At 34.6% G+C, this 16,576-nt stretch overlaps 1 protein-coding gene across 8 annotated transcripts in view; it reads left to right on the top strand.

The window, feature by feature from the left end:
- The first annotated feature begins 814 nt into the window (after positions 1-814).
- Positions 815-16,576, top strand: part of Shab (Shaker cognate b) — a 469,591-nt gene continuing 453,829 nt past the window's right edge. For all 8 annotated transcript variants that reach the window (XM_067090483.1, XM_067090478.1, XM_067090476.1 and 5 more), the window contains exons 1-2: positions 815-889; positions 1,024-1,496. The gene's annotated coding sequence lies outside the window, so the exon portion shown is untranslated. The remainder of the gene's footprint in view (positions 890-1,023; positions 1,497-16,576) is intronic.

The following is a 16,576-nucleotide window of genomic DNA, read 5'->3' as shown; positions in this document are numbered from 1 at the left end:
GGATGTGGAAGTTTTCTGCATAATGTTTGATCTTTGATTCAGCAGATGTGGATGAACATTGAATTTACTTATTTGTGTTCCTAAATCGCTCTTGGTCACACACACACACACACACACACACACACACACACACACACACACACACACACACACACACACACACACACACACACACAGATATGCCGTAATTTCGTTTGTAAACGCCTTTAATAAGAGGGCAGGTATTTGGGTCAGACACTCGGATTTTATACTACTCATTTTAGGAGACATAAATTCTGATAATTAATACTGACACATAGCACGGAACAAACCTTATCTGATCCATTTAACTTTTTCGTATTATTATTATTATTATTATTATTATTATTATTATTATTATTATTATTATTATTATTATTATTATTATTATTATACTTTGGTCTGTATACAGTTCTTCCGTTTTAACTTGGCTCTGAAAGAATACCTGATATGGCCAGGCCAGTATATTATTTTATCTCTTCCGCGTTCTCTCTCTCTCTCTCTCTCTCTCTCTCTCTCTCTCTCTCTCTCTCTCTCTCTCGATCGGAGTCTCGTTTCATAATCCCTCAGTGATCTCATTCCGACTCATGAATGCGAGAACCTCTTTTCAAAGCAATGATGGGAGAACACGACAACAAATAGATAGATGAGATGGGCATTGGGCCAGCCAAGGGGAGGAGGCGAATATTTCGGGCACAGGGGTGCGTGTGTATGTGGGCACATGTGTCAGTAGGGCACTATCGTCTCCCCCCCCCCACTCCAAGGTCTCCTCCTCAGGCGTGGCCCTGTGGCTTGCTGGCTGGCGACCGTTGCTGCTACAGTAGTAGTCTCCCATAGGCAGTGCTAGAGTGTATAGTGTGTGTGTTTGAGTGTATGAGAAGACTCTTTTTCAAGTTTATGTCTTGTATATTTTTTTTATATATATACGGATGACTTTGAAGGTTAGGTGTTTATCCCTCTATGTAATATATCTTTTTTTTCTTTCCTTTTTTTATTTTCTTACAGGCAGTATCCTCTCAGATCCCTTGTTGCGACGTTCGTAAAGAACTACGATCCGCGGAAGTTTGAACTTGTTTTGTTTTTTACGATCCCCCCCCCCTTCGTATATACTTAACCGCGGGATTAAGTGACGACGGAAAGAGAGAGATAGAGAGAGAGAGAGAGAGAAAGAAGGAAGACGAGAGGCTTGAGTAGCCTCTGAGGGCCTTTTTCTTCCGAGGCTCTCGATAATACCCCCCCACCCGACATCTCCTTCCCCTGTCTCTCTCTCTTGTGGTGAGTGGGATTGTGTTAGTACCCAACAACTGCCAGTAAAGTGGATTAACCACAAAATGCCTTGTGACCGCTGGGCTTAAGTGGCTTCCTCTTGTACCTGTCCCCTCCCCTCTCCTTCCCCCTCCCACGTCTCCCCTTCCTCTTTTATCAGCGGACGACACAAACACTATAGAAAGGATCCCACTCCGGCATTCTCCCAGACGGTAAGATTTTTCTCAACCTGTTCGCTGCCGTTGATTTTGTTCATGTATTTGTTTGCTTGCTTTGCTTGTCCTTCGAGTGGCGATGGGCTTAAGGAGTGCACAGCTGTGCTTGATTTTGAATTAAGCATGCTTTTTTTATTTTTTAATTTAGCATGTTACGTGTTATGTAATAGGTTGATAAACTGGACGGGATTGAAGTTTCATTCCAAGGAATTCTATAATTTTAGTTTTTAAGAAATTGAAGCTTTGCTTTTTCTTGAATGCCGGAAAAACCATTAAGCAGGAATTTAATGCATTTTCTTCGCTTTGATTCTGTACAGATATCGGTGATTAATTGAAGAGTGATAAAATTCATCTGAAAGTTTAACGTTTTCATGTTTAATCTCGATTGACTTAAAGAGAAGTTATTAACCTGTTGGATTACGTACAAATATCAGTGATTGATTTAAGGATTGGTAAAAAAAATTATCTGAGAGTTAACCGTTTTATTGCTCAGTTTTTATTGACTTTTGGAGAAATTTTTAATTTCCCGTGGCTTCTAAAATTAGCTCTTGAGCCGTAGTTAAGATTTCGTAGCATTGTTCACTGAGATTTCTGTAGTTCCGGCATCTGGCCTCCTATAAGCCAAGATATATGTTAATGATTGGCATTTGGGATTGGAGAAACGATTACATGTGATTAGGAACGATTACCTAAGATTGAAGACTAATCTCTTCCTCCTCTTTTTTTTTTTTTTTTTCCCTCTGCGCTCTGACCGACCTTTGGAGTTGAGGAACGATTAAGCGAGATTTATTGGTTTAGAAAACCCTTCTCGAAGATCCCGTGGTATTAGATTTTATATTTATGTGGGTTTGATAGAATTTCTATTTCTTTGCTTCGAGTGTCCTTAGGCTCATAGCTTTGAGTTTGTATGCACATATATTAGTATGTATATATATATATATATATATATATATATATATATATATATATATGTATGTATATATATATATATATATTATATCTCCTCTCTTATGAAAAATTAAAAACGTTATAATTATACGAACAAAGTTACAGTCACGAAGGAAAATTGAAACACTGGAACACTGGTGATGCTAAGTACTTTCGTCTGATTACCAAGACATGGTAATAAGACGAAAGTACTTATCATCTCCATTGTTTCAATTTTCCTTCGTGGCTGTAACTGTGTTCATATATATATATATATATATATATATATATATATATATATATATATATATATATATATATATATATATATATATATATATATATATGAAGGCATTAACTTTTATTCAGATGATGACTGCAATTGGTATTTATCATGTAAACTCAATGTGGAACAAACCCCCAAAGGTCATATATTTGCAAAAACAAGCTGCCTAGGAAATAGAGTGCTCATTTGCAAACAAGCAAAACAGAACCAAGAGACGAGTAATGAAATAAGTTTTTTGTTTTACAGTTTAAATAGCTGGTTGACCAGTTCGTGGGGGGATGTGAATGCATCTCTGAATAAAGTTTTCATCTTACTAGTTTTTACAAAATTCCAAAGTAGTAGTACTTCTTCTTCTTCTTCTTCTTCTTCTTCTTCTTCTTCTTCTTCTTCTTCTTCTTCTTCTTCTTCTTCTTCTTCTTCTTCTTCTTATTATTATTATTATTATTATTATTATTATTATTATTATTATTATTATTATTATTATTGTTATTATTATTATTATTATTATTATTATTATTATTCACCTTAAGTATTAGGGGCCACAGTTGTGCATTATTATTATTATTATTATTATTATTATTATTATTATTATTATTATTTTTATTATCATCATTATTCATTATTAGAGGCCAAATTATTATTATTATTATTATTATTATTATTATTATTATTATTATTATTATTATTATTATTATCTTGAGTCCTTGAGGCCACAGCCGTGGATTTAGTTGTGGAAGGAAAACTCAGTATATGTCATTTGTCATAGGTTGTTTGTTATCATCTTAACAACTAAGCTGGATTATTTAAGCAAATTTACCCAAAAATTTTTACAACATTCTTGTAATTGGAATATCAGTTAAGTTCAAGCGAAGATACAATGCATTTCTACCCAAATACAGTTCTTGTATTTTAATGGTTTACCTACATTTTTCTATTGATTTATTAGTTTGTTAATTAATTTATCTTTTTTCATAAGTACATTCTTTGGAAGCTTGAATTTCAAGTTAACGGTCCTTGTGGTAGCTAGTTCTATATGAATAGGGTTCTTCATCTTCTGAATAATAATAATAATAATAATAATAATAATAATAATAATAATAATAATAATAGGTAAAATGAGACCCTTTTTTAGTTTCATATTTGAGGCAGCCAATCCGCGTCAATTATCCTCATGTCATATTTACCCTCATGTCAGTTAACTTTATGTCAGTTACCGTCATGTCAGTTAACTTCATGTCAATTAACCTCATGTCAGTTGACCTCATGTCAGTTAACCTCATGTCAATTAACCTCATGCAGTTAACTTCATGGTAATTAACCTATTAACCTCATGACAGTTAACCGCATTCCATTTAACCGCATGTCAGTTAACCTCATGTCAATTAACCTCTTGTCAATTAACTTCATGGCAATTAACCTATTAACCTAATGTCACTTAACCCCATGTCAATTAACCTCACCCCTACAACCTTCAATATGTTTACAAAACTGTGAAGCGTAATAACCTAAGCCAGTGCTAGCACGTGCTTCCTGATCTTTGTTTATGGGGCGTTCTGTTGCTGTGTAATTGTTGAGTGGTGAGAGGTCTGGTCTGTATCTTGGAAGAAAGGAAAATAAAGAGGAAGGTAGTTTCCCAGAGGTGTTCTGTTCTTGGTTACACTTAATAGCGCACGTTAATCCCTGCCCTGGGTAAGGGGGAATTGGGGGTTGTCACTATTCCAGCTGCTCCACGTGTAGCAGTTTACGAATATTTGGTTGAATGAGTTATTTCAGGATTTTGTTTTTTTATGCACAACACAGATATGTTCTTGGTGCAATGCTTTATCCTTTACCGTAATTGTTATTCATTTGTATTGGTCATTGTGCTCAGCTTAGCGTTGTTTTCTGAAGTAATTACTAATGGATATTACTCTTGGTTAGACTCTCATATATCGTGTTGTTAAGAGGACAGACGTTACGTATACCTTAGTTTAACCAGACCACGGAGCTGATTAACAGCTCTCCTAGGGCTGGCCCGAAGGATTAGATTTATTTTACGTGGTTAAGAACCAATTGGTTACCCAGCAACGGGACCTACAGCTTATTGTGGAATCCGAACCACATTATAGCGAGAAATGAATTTCTATTACCAGAAAAAAATTCCTCTTATTCTTCATTGGACGGTCGGAGATTCGAACTCGCGGCCAGCATAGTGCTAGCTGAGAACGGAAACCACTCTTCCAACGAGGAACTGATAGATTATTTCATGAATGAATACAATCGATACAAATAAAATGTCTGTAGCTCCGTATATAGTGAATATTCTAGATTTTGTTTGAAACTGCAAAAACCGCGTGCATAATTAGAAATTATTCTACGTTCTCATGTCACTGCGCTGACTGCTCAAGATATATTGGTCTGCATAAACAACAGATGGCATTGCCAGGTCTAATTTGCTTAACGGTTTGAATTTTTAAGATGTAAACGACCAGTGAACCAGTTGAGCCCTGACTAAAGAAACGAGGGAATTAGGATATACATGTCTAACGTAAGCAAGGATGGAGAGATATGAAAGAAAGATAGCTTAACAGGTAAAGGAAAATGTAAGTTTAGGTTAATGCTGGGAGGGAGACCTGTTGTACAGTGATCGTCTGAAGAAAGAGAAGTTTGTAGTTGTTCCTACACGATATACAAACCATCGGTAAAGGACCTCAGGTTTGTATAGGTAGGAAAAATACAATTTAATTTAAAAATTGTGATATTTCAGAGAAACCAGAAGACGGTAGAGAGCTCCTTAGTTTGTGGTGGTGGGGGAGGGAGGGTGGGTGGAAGATGAGAGGTGGGATTGGACATTTCTTATTAATGGACTGGGATGAATTCATCTGGCTTGTGTATAATTCAAATTCTTTAGCTTTTTAGCCTTTAATTTAAAACGTTCTCTACGTGTTAACCACTCAAACTGAACGTGGTTGAGGTGTTGAAGATTATATTAAAATGATATACTGGCGTCACAAAAGTAAAGATCAGTGACTTCATTGAAGGTGTTATTTGTCAAGTCAGGTATCTACTGGTATGTCCTTTTTCAATCGCGGGGTCCACAGTAAGAAACAATAGCTTAAGGAAAATACCACACTGGCTGGTCCCAGGTGGGAATTGGCTCGGATTCCACGTTAATCCGGAGGTTTAAGGTTAAATGAGCGACTGAAATCTGTTACAGTGCTGTACTTCCATTAAACCCAAGTTTCAGGTTGTACAAAATTTCTTGAATTGCTGGTAAGAATTCAGATGTATGATGAAAAATGTCCATTATCATAAATGCTTTAGAATTTTCTCAATGTTTTCATAGATTCCCACAAGTTTCCTGTGGTTATCCAAGATTTTTACATTGTTCTATTTTTACTTACCCAGTTTTTTTTAAATCTTTCTGCTTCTATTTTCACAGATGGATTTAAGTTTCATGCTTTCAGGTTCCTTGAATCTTTCAAATTTCTCATTTCTGTTATCCCAGTTTTAAACAGATCCGTTTTAAACATATGTCCTGTAATTTCCTCAGCTTTTAACAGGAAATGACAAAAAATTGCCTTTGTATATTTCAGTTGAAAATGGATGGACAAGAATTTTATTTTAGTAGAAAATAGAAAAAATTTATCTATATTTTGAAAAAAAAATGTGCAGGAAAAACAGGCGTTCTCATAAAAGATTTAAGTTAGTAAAAGATCTGAATAGCAAAAAATTTCCAATATTATGATGAAAAGACACAGGAAAAACGTACGTTCCCTTAAAAAATAATTAAGTAAAAAGCTGACAAGAATATTAAATATTTTTAAAACTGGAATAGCAAATCGACCATAAGAATATTTCCACGTTTTGTCTGAAAGTAGAGAAATGGCAGTTTCACCTTTTATTTGAAAATAGAGAAATGGTAGCGTGTTGAGCTTGTCACAGGCCGAGTGGTCATTTTGCCAAATTGATCGTCTGCTCCGCGCAATCCCTCGTCCAGGAATTCAATTAGTGCTTAGCTAAGTAGCGTGGAAAGTCGTGTCGTTTTTTTTAACAAAGCGTTTACACATGCAAATGCATCCCATGCGAGCATGGTAATGGATGCATTAGCCTACTTGCTTGCTTGCATGCACACCGGTACTAAAGTCTCCCTGCCCTTTCTCTCTCTCTCTCTTAGCCTACTTGCCTGCTTGCATGCACACCGGTACTAAAGTCTCTCTCTCTCTCTCTCTCTCTCTCTCTCTCTCTCTCTCTCTCAGTCTCTCTCTCTCTAAGAGGTGCGTATGTGTTTTATGTAACTGTTTTGTATGTGATATTGTGTACAGTAAACCTTGTCAAATCAAAACGCTCTCTCTTCTCTCTCTCTCTCTCTCTCTCTCTCTCTCTCGAATTTCTCAGTGTAGCTCTGAAAGGAACTGTCATTTCTCTCTGTCTCTCTCGAATTTTCAGTAGCTAGAAAAGGATCTCTCTCTCTCTCTCTCTCTCTCTCTCTCTCTCTCTCTCTCTCTCTCACACACATTCTAGCTAGAAAAGCAGCTCTCTCTCTCTCTCACACATTCTAGCTAGAAAGCATCTTCTCTCTCTCTCTCTCTCTCTCTCTCTCTCTCTCTCTCTCTCTCTCACACATTCTAGCTAGAAAAGCATCTCTCTCTCTCTCTCTCTCTCTCTCTCTCTCTCTCTCTCTCTCTCTCTCTCTCTCTCTCTGCGTGTGTGTTTGTGTATCAAGAAACTCGTCATAAAGTTTGAGAATGAAAGATGCGCTCCAGAGCTGGGAGTTTATGACCGTACGTAAAACAGGTCATTAAACTAACGAAGAGAGATGACCCTCTCCTGAATTTGATTTCTTACCTTGTCCCTCGGGGAAGTGGAGGGGGGGGGTGGTTGGGGGAGTTGAACCTATGCTGGTTTCCCAGTATTTTGCGAAACCTCGCTGCGTTGACCCCTTTTTCAGGCTCTGAAAACATTTTCTTTTATATTTATATATATATATATATATATATATATATATATATATATATATATATATATTATATATATATATATATATATTGTGCTTTTACCAGTATTTGATGAAGCATTAAATAATTGCTACTACTATTATTACGATTATTATTATTATTATTATTATTATTATTATTATTTATTATTATTATTATTATTATTATTATCACGCTTCAGTTTGTACTCCAGCTATCAAATAAAATCATCGTGTGGCGTAACATTGAAATGTTTCATTATCATTTAATTATTAAGATAATTGAGGCACTAATTTATGTGCTTTTAATTTTTATTTAATTATTTAGATAACTCAGGCACTAAATATGGTCACTGAAAATGTTACGGCGTGATTTAAACGATATACTTACCGGATATGTCTAATTGGTAGTCATATACTAACTTAATTTGTATTTTGCTAACAGGGTAAAGTAAACATTACTAAACTGTAACTTTTTTTGGTTTGCAGGATTCATATTGCATTTTGGCTCCGTTTACGTTTATCTTGTTAGCGAAGCAAGTTCCTCTCATCCCAGGCACCTGACTTCAAATAGGAAAGGTGTTTATGACCAGTGGTTCTTTTGTCCAAATTTTGGAGCTTAGCGAAAATCCGGTTTTGTTTCGTTGTTGCACCTTATTAGGACGGTATATGATTTTTTTTTTTCATAAAATCGATGTAAGTTTTTTCTTAATTCGCCACGTTGCTCTTGAATCTTTAACATAACTTTATTTTTGGAGTACTATATTCTGCCGTGTGAAACATATATTGTCAGGCCTTTAGCGTATGTATCATTAAAATTTAATATATATATATATATATATATATATATATATATATATATATATATATATATATATATATATATATATATATATATATATATATATACACCTATGTTAACTGGAGTGTATTCTACGAACACAGGAATTACGTTTATGATAATATCATATCACTGTCATCTAATCTAAATAAATACATCATAATTCACTTACAGTGTGTAAAAAAATGGTGTGAGGGTTACGGCGTGTGGATAATCTGTCAGACAATAACAAACGCCATCTATTTAAAGGGAAATGCTTACTAGAAATTGCCCATTACAAATCAAATGCCAAGGAATTCTTGTATGTCCGTATGTACATACTGTCTTTATTAATTAGCATTTTCCTTAACACATTGGTGAAAAACGAAGAGACATTCACTCCCAGAAACCTGCATATTTGTTTATTTGCCTTACTGGTTTATTTATGTACTTACCTATTTATGTATCTATTTAATTGGTATTTAATTTATATTTTTATTTGTATTTTTATTTATTTTTATATTTTATTTCTATTTATTTACATACATATTTATTTATATTTTTATATATTTAATTTATATTTATATTTTTGCATGTATTTTTATTTTATTTTTATATTTTATCTCTATTTATGTATTTATTCTATTTTTATTTATTTATTTATTCATATTTTTATTTATGTTTTATTTTATTTTATATTTTATTTATTTCTATTTATTTATGTATTTATTTCTATTTTTATTTCCTTTTATAAAATATTCTACGCATACACATACAGTAAGCTTACACACACAAAGACATACACAAGCATACATACAGTACTTCCTCCCGAAAGAAACCCCTAACTCTACTATGGTAACATAACAAACGCGGAACCCTGCCCAAAACTTGACCCCCTAATTTGCATGTACATTGAACCGGCACTCCATCACTACATGAGGTATGCCCACCAATATCGGTGCCATTTGTCCTTTGCAACGGACGAACTTTTAGCATTCAGGTGGCGGAATGGACTCTGCAGTCATTTATCATAGAACACCACCCCGCCTTGCACGCAAGTTGCACTTATCAGTTATCGGCTGATTCTTGGAAATTTGGATAAGGCCCGGAAAATTTTTGGGGAGTGGTGTATGGGGAGAGTCCACGTCAAGTTGATGTTCATTTATCATATCTTCTCAGTTATTATTATTATTATTATTATTATTATTATTATTATTATTATTATTATTATTATTATTATTGTTTTTTTCTGTATCATGCTACAATATTATTATTATTTTTATTATTATTTTCTTTTTCTGTATCATTCTACAAAATTATTATTATTATTATTATTATTATTATTATTATTATTATTATTATTATTATTTATTAATGTAAATGCACGAATATATTTTTTCTTTTTACTGCCTCCCACATTATTATTATTATTATTATTATTATTATTATTGTTGTTGTTGTTGTTGTTGTTGTTGTTGTTGTTGTTGTTGTTTTTGTTGTAGGGGTAACCAGATTATGTGTGCATGTGCTTGAAAGTTAACTTTCCAGTCAAGTGCTGCACTTACTATAAATTTCTGGATTTGCATTTGGCTTTCTGAGTTTGTTTCCACTGCAGTCCACTCAGTAAGTTCTAATTATTCCTCAGAAGTAGGGAACTGTCACTTTGCATTGTTCTTTCCAATTAACAGATACTGGTGGTTGAAGAGATCTACAGGAAGTTCAAGTTTATACCAAATCTCAGTTCTAGTATACAGTTTATAGAGCCGGCAGAAAAATATCTAGCCATAGATACAGGAGTTGTATAGAGGTAATGAGACATATGTAAGCATTTAAAGCATTTAGTAGAAATAGATTAGGTACACTTGAAAACCTAGGTACCCCTGAAATGCCAAAGTGCATCGAGCCAGGAAAAACTGTGGTTGCACCGGCAATTCAGAATGTGCTTATGTGACAACTGGTGTGAGTAGTTTTGGGAGGGATTTGACTATTCAATGGACACTAGTGGATTTTGTAACTCGATGATTTTTATTTATTTATTTATTTATTATTTTTTTTTTTTGCTGTATCTGAAGGTTCGTACCAGTCGTTTCACATTTGGTTATCATTGAAAATTTTCGAAGCCACATAGTACTTCTTCAGCCACTGCTAGGATCAGCGTAACTATTTTTTTTCGACTAAGGTAACTTTGGGTTTTAATGGCCAAGAATAACTAATTATTTTTTATGAATAACATCTGTCGTATTATTTGTATTATTCAGAAAGAATTAACCACTCGCAGCGTGTGTCTTATTGCTTTTGAAAATTAATATTTATGATGTAGTGGGAAAACAAGCACGTTAAAATACGAAGAAGTTATAACAACGGTACGTGATTCACATAAATTTGTCGCCTTGTGAAGTTCTATGGCTGGCCTCTTTGCTTTTAGAGCAAGATATCACATTCCCAAATAATACATAGCTAGACAGAAGTTGTACATTTTAATGGAATGCCATTTGACCAGCTGCACTGAGAATTATGCATGAGGATCATGTATGCACATGACAGAATGGAGGGGAACCCGTTAAGATGCCGGATAAACGGACCCTTGCATATGGCGCTGGTCTCAAGTGGTCTTAAATATAATTTTATCTGCGTTCCTTTCAACATCACTCTGATACATTTTCCCTGGGGTTCTTTATCTGGCTGGCTAAGCATTTATCTAGCGGTCGAATATTTCAGTTGGTGGTTTTGGGAAGCGGTTCATTTACAGAGTTCTTGTGGGTTGGCCAATGGTCCTCTTTCACTCTCTACCCCCATCCATCTTTTTTTTTTTAGATATTTTTTTTTTCTCTTGCGTGACCTAGTTATAAAAGTAGACGAAGCTGTGACTGTACTGACGAATTATTTTAAGCGTGGGTATTAAACTTCTGTGTGTGTGTGTGTTTTTTCTCTTGATTGGTATTCATCCTGTGGTGAGTGTTGAACTTTTTTTTATATATTTTTGCGACTGTGTGGGTGTTCTGAATTTGTTTTTGAAGTTTTCAGTGGTTGCTAAAAAAATTTTTTTTCTCTCTCTCTCTCTCTCTCTCTCTCTCTCTCTCTCTCTCTCTCTCTCTTCTTCTTCTTCTTCTTCTTCTTCTTCTTCTTCTTCTTCACTGCCTAATCCCTTGTCGGGGTCGCTGCCTTTCATGAGCTTTCTCCAACGGCTGGTTTCATAATTTTATTTCAGTAGGTGTTTTGTGGATTATTGCCCCTCTCTCTCTCTCTCTCTCTCTGTATATATATCCATATATATATACATATATATATGTACATATATATATATATATATATATATATATATATATATATATATATATATATATATAGTTGTTGCACAGTATGAATAGTTGCTATCAATGATTGCATTCACGCATACGTCGCTGAGCAATTGCCACATATAATTCAACCCCCTTTTCAATACACTCTTCTCTCCCATTATTCAGTGCTTGAGATATTGCTTGCATGTGGTGCGTGTTACAGAAATAACTCACAAAATATATTTTCTCTGCAGTGAAATATATATACATATATATATATATATATATATATATATATATATATATATATATATATATATATATATATATAATATATATATATATAATATATATATACAGTAATATATATATATATATATATATATATATATATATATATATATATACACATACATACATACATACATGCATACATACATACGAATGACGACAGTGATATGGAGGGCTGTGCTTGGTAAAGCTATTCGAACGTAATTGCTTTATATTCGAGTGTGAATCATTTTTAGTGCGCCAGCATCTCTCATAGTTATATTTACGCCAAGTATTTTTACATGCCCGTATTTTTAACTGGATGGGCAGAGAGAGAGAGAGAGAGGGGGAAGGTAAATAACTGTAACTGAAGGTAAATAACTTTAACTGGCAGGGCATTAATCTGGGTAAATGGTGATGCCCGAGAGGAAATCGATGATATGAAGAGGAATGGCAGCATTACAGTTAAATGGTTGATTTAGAGAGTATTGAGTGTTCGGAATTTTTATGTGTGAAAGGCGAGGTAATACGTTTGAATAGATTTGTCATTATATAGGAAGGTAAAGGAAAAAATAAATTTGACGACTGCGAGAAAGTTATTAAAAAATTAATATCGAGTGAAAGGTGTATATTATAGTTCTCTCATATATACATACACACACATACACACACTCACACACACACCGTATAATATAGTTCTCTCTCTTTCTCTTTCTATATATATATTATATATAAATATGTAAATATATATATATATATATATATATAAATGTATATATAAATATACATACATACATATATATACAACAGCGCACACACATATATACATATATATATACATATGTATATACATATGTATATACATACACACAAACACACGCACACTACACCGTATAACTAAACGCCCAGAAAGCTATGCGTACGGCGCCAGTCCTTCTATGCGAATTTGCCTACTGTTATGGTATGATTCAGTTGTTTTAAATGTTGCTGTGCCCTCCATCAAACCGCGAGAGGAATGTTGAATATTTTGGCACTCGAGGTGGTCATCATTTGTCATACGTATGTAGTCACGGATTTCAACTTTTCTTTGTTCATTTGAGCTAAATAATTTTTTTTTTACCCTTCTTTTTGATCAACTGTTCTTCCTTGTGCTCAAGTAGGTGGGCGTTATTTCTCGTTTATTTGTTTACTTTAATTGTAGGTGACTTATCACCGCTTTTACTGGTAGTTCGTGTGTCCACTTTTTCAGTATGATAATTCTAGCTGAATATTTCTGTCTGCGTAGTTTGACGTGTTTAAGCGAGTAAGTAATTTTATTATAATTATCTGCTAAATTATCTCTGTTGCTGCCATCGACTCCAGTCTGCGTTTGTGTGGGTTTTATGTGACTTGTTAAAGTCAATTGCCCGTAATTGTATATATGCATCCGCCATTTTCTTTCGTTTCGTCTTATTTGTGGTAGCTTTTCGTGACCTTTTAATACAGATGTTAATTTTTGTCAGTACATATGCAGTATATCAGTGCTCATGTCCGACATTTTGTATCTTAGAATCATTTCCTTGTCTTTTCGGGGCATTTGTTACTCTTTCAGGTTCAGTTGGTAACGTGTTGGCCTCGTATTCCCGGGGACCAGCGTTCGCTCGCCGTCAAGGAGCGGATAGTGAGACTGGTTGCTGGATGGTTACCGCCATGAGTGACGATTTGGTGGGGGGTTGGAGTTACCTGGCTGACGTCCGCCCGAGAGGCAACAGCCCACTGTGGGGGGAGTGAAACTAGCAACTTTAAGTTAAACTAATTTTTTTTAAATCTTGCGGTACAAGCTTGCTCATTATGTTTTTTTTTTTTTTTTATTTCGTCCTTTATTTTTAATAATGACCAGTGTAACATACATTTTTTTTTACATCTCACTTTTTGACATCTGAATTGTTTCATCATTTGCATTTTTTTATTCTCTATCAAATTTGTTTTATTTATTTACTCCACTGATGTTTCAAACCCATTTCCATTCGCCCCGCGAATTTGAATACCTCCCCCTTTACCACTAACATATAAAAAAAATATGTTAGTGCTAAGTAATAATTTTGAAAAAATGTAAGTTACATTACGTCATTCTATATGAGAACTCACCACCCAATTATTATTTTCTGTCAAATACACAACTTGTTAAAATCGGTCCGCACAACTCTCTCTCTGAGTCACGCATCTATTTATTTTCCTTTTTTTTCTTTTTCTTCTTGTTGCGGCCGTGATATACTGTGGTGATTTGGCAGCGGTCTCTGGCTGATGGCTGTTTGGGGCAACTGCTGCTGTTGCTGGTCGGCACGTGTTAATTTTCCTTTTTACGAGCGACGTATGGCTAAGAGTGTGAGCGCGTTTGCGTATGTTTGTTTCGTGCATACGTGATTGTATTGTGTGTGTGTATTTATATGTTTATATATATATATTATATATATATATATATATATATATATATATATATATATATATATAAATGTACAATATATATGTACAAGTATACATGTACATTTATATAAATGTCTATATATGTGTGTGTGTGTGTGTGTGTGTATACACACATATATACACACGTTTATGTACACAAATTTTTATATATATATAATATAGGCTTATATATATGTGTATATATATGCATGTATATACGCATATATGTGTGTGTGTGTGTATGTGTGTGTGTGAGATGATTGGTTCATCCCCGGAACTGAAAGGATATTAGTTGTTAAACATGTAGGCCTATCATAACATATAGGATTTGATTAATAGGACTACTGTGTTAAGGGAAATTAGATGGTCGTGTAGGATATCTTTATACACAGAAGGCTGTAAATTACGAATAACCACTCCATTATAACCACTCCATTACGGTATAAATAACGCTCTCGCCGTGTGTAATAGTTTATACATCTCCGTAGCTGCTCCTGTGTATTTTAAACGATACTTCACGATACTTAAGATTTATCCTGTGCGATGTATCCTACTATTAAAGATGTACTGCCTAATGTATTATACTCCTGTGTGGATTATGATGTATGGTGAGTGTTTTTCCTCGTGAAGAGCCTTTTAATTATGTTCATCGCGGATATTTTCCATTTTTTTCTTCTCTATGGGTGTTCTAGGTAGGAAGGCTAGTTTTTCTAATCAGTTGTTTTTTATGCTTGTTCCATATGGTTGATTATTTTAACAAAAATAGTAATGATACTCTGCTTAGGATGGTTAGACTGAGATTTGCAGTAATGACCTAATTTGCAGATAAATAGGTCTAATGAATTTGAGGACGGACGAAGGGAGAAAACATATTGATATTTATTGTTTACCTTTTGTTTCGTTGGAGCACTGATGAAATATTGTTACAAAACTGAAGAAATGTGCTTTCATATTTAAGTTTTTTTGTAGCGTCTCGCAATTGATTGGCATTTATGCAAATGAAAGTGGAGCCATGTGTCATATGCTGTTGGGAGCTAAGTATATCACGAATGTATTTAGGTTTTTGGGTTAATCCTCGATCCGTTGCTGTCTTTTTGGGGTTAATTCTGACTCATTGCCGCTTGTATCAGGTATCTAGGGGTTGCGGCAAGCAGTTCTAATAACAAAAGGAACAGCAGCAACTCACAATTTTTATTTATTGTACAAAGAAGGAGTTTCATCCTTGTGCTCAACCCCCCCTCCCCCCCCTTTAGTTTTCTGTAAGAGAAAACTATTGTGCCGGCTTTGTCTGTCCGTTCGCACTTTATTCTGTTCGCACTTTTTCTTGTCCGCACTCTATTCTGTCCTCACTCTTTTTCTTTCCGCACTTTTTCTGTCCGCACTTTTTCTGTCCGCACTCAGATCTTAAAAACTACTGAGGCTAGAGGGCTGCAAATAGGTACGTTGATCATCCACCCTCCAATCATCACCAAATTGCAGCCCTCTAGCCTCAGTAGTTTTTATTTTATTTAAGGTTAAAGCTAGCCATAATCGTGAATCTGGCAACGATATAGGCCAGGACACCACGGTGCCGTGGTTAAAGTTTCATGGGCCGCGGCTCATACAGCATTATAGCGAGACCACCGAAAGATAGATCTATTTTCGGTGGCCTTGATTATACGCTGTACGGAAAACTCGATTGCGCTGAAGAAACTTCATCGAATTTTTTACTAATTAAGAAACTTCATCGAATTTTTTACTAATTTTTATTTGGGTTTTAAATCAGTATTAATATTTCAGCTCTTGCATAAATTGTGCTTGTATTGTATAATCCTCAGATTCCTGACCGTCTTTGTGTATATAAAAGTAGAACTGTTAAGAAAATTAAGAAACCTCCAATTCGAATAATCAGGAACCCCTTTTTCATTACTTCTTGGAAGTTGAATGTTTTATGCGTTCATGAACACTTGATTTGCAGCAATTTAGTACTTCGTGATTCAAGTGCCATTATTAAGTTGTCAAGAAAAAGTACGGCAGAAAGTAATTGTCACGTCAAAGTTGTAGATAAATTAGTTGGCCTCTTTCTGAATGACACGGTTTTCCTTTCTCGGGGTTTGTTTT

The sequence above is a fragment of the Macrobrachium rosenbergii genome, chromosome 47 (genome assembly GCF_040412425.1).
Source record: "Macrobrachium rosenbergii isolate ZJJX-2024 chromosome 47, ASM4041242v1, whole genome shotgun sequence".
Classification (NCBI taxonomy): domain Eukaryota; kingdom Metazoa; phylum Arthropoda; class Malacostraca; order Decapoda; family Palaemonidae; genus Macrobrachium; species Macrobrachium rosenbergii.
The sequence above is the reverse complement of the archived record's forward strand: the minus strand, read 5'-3'. Positions and strand labels throughout refer to the sequence as shown.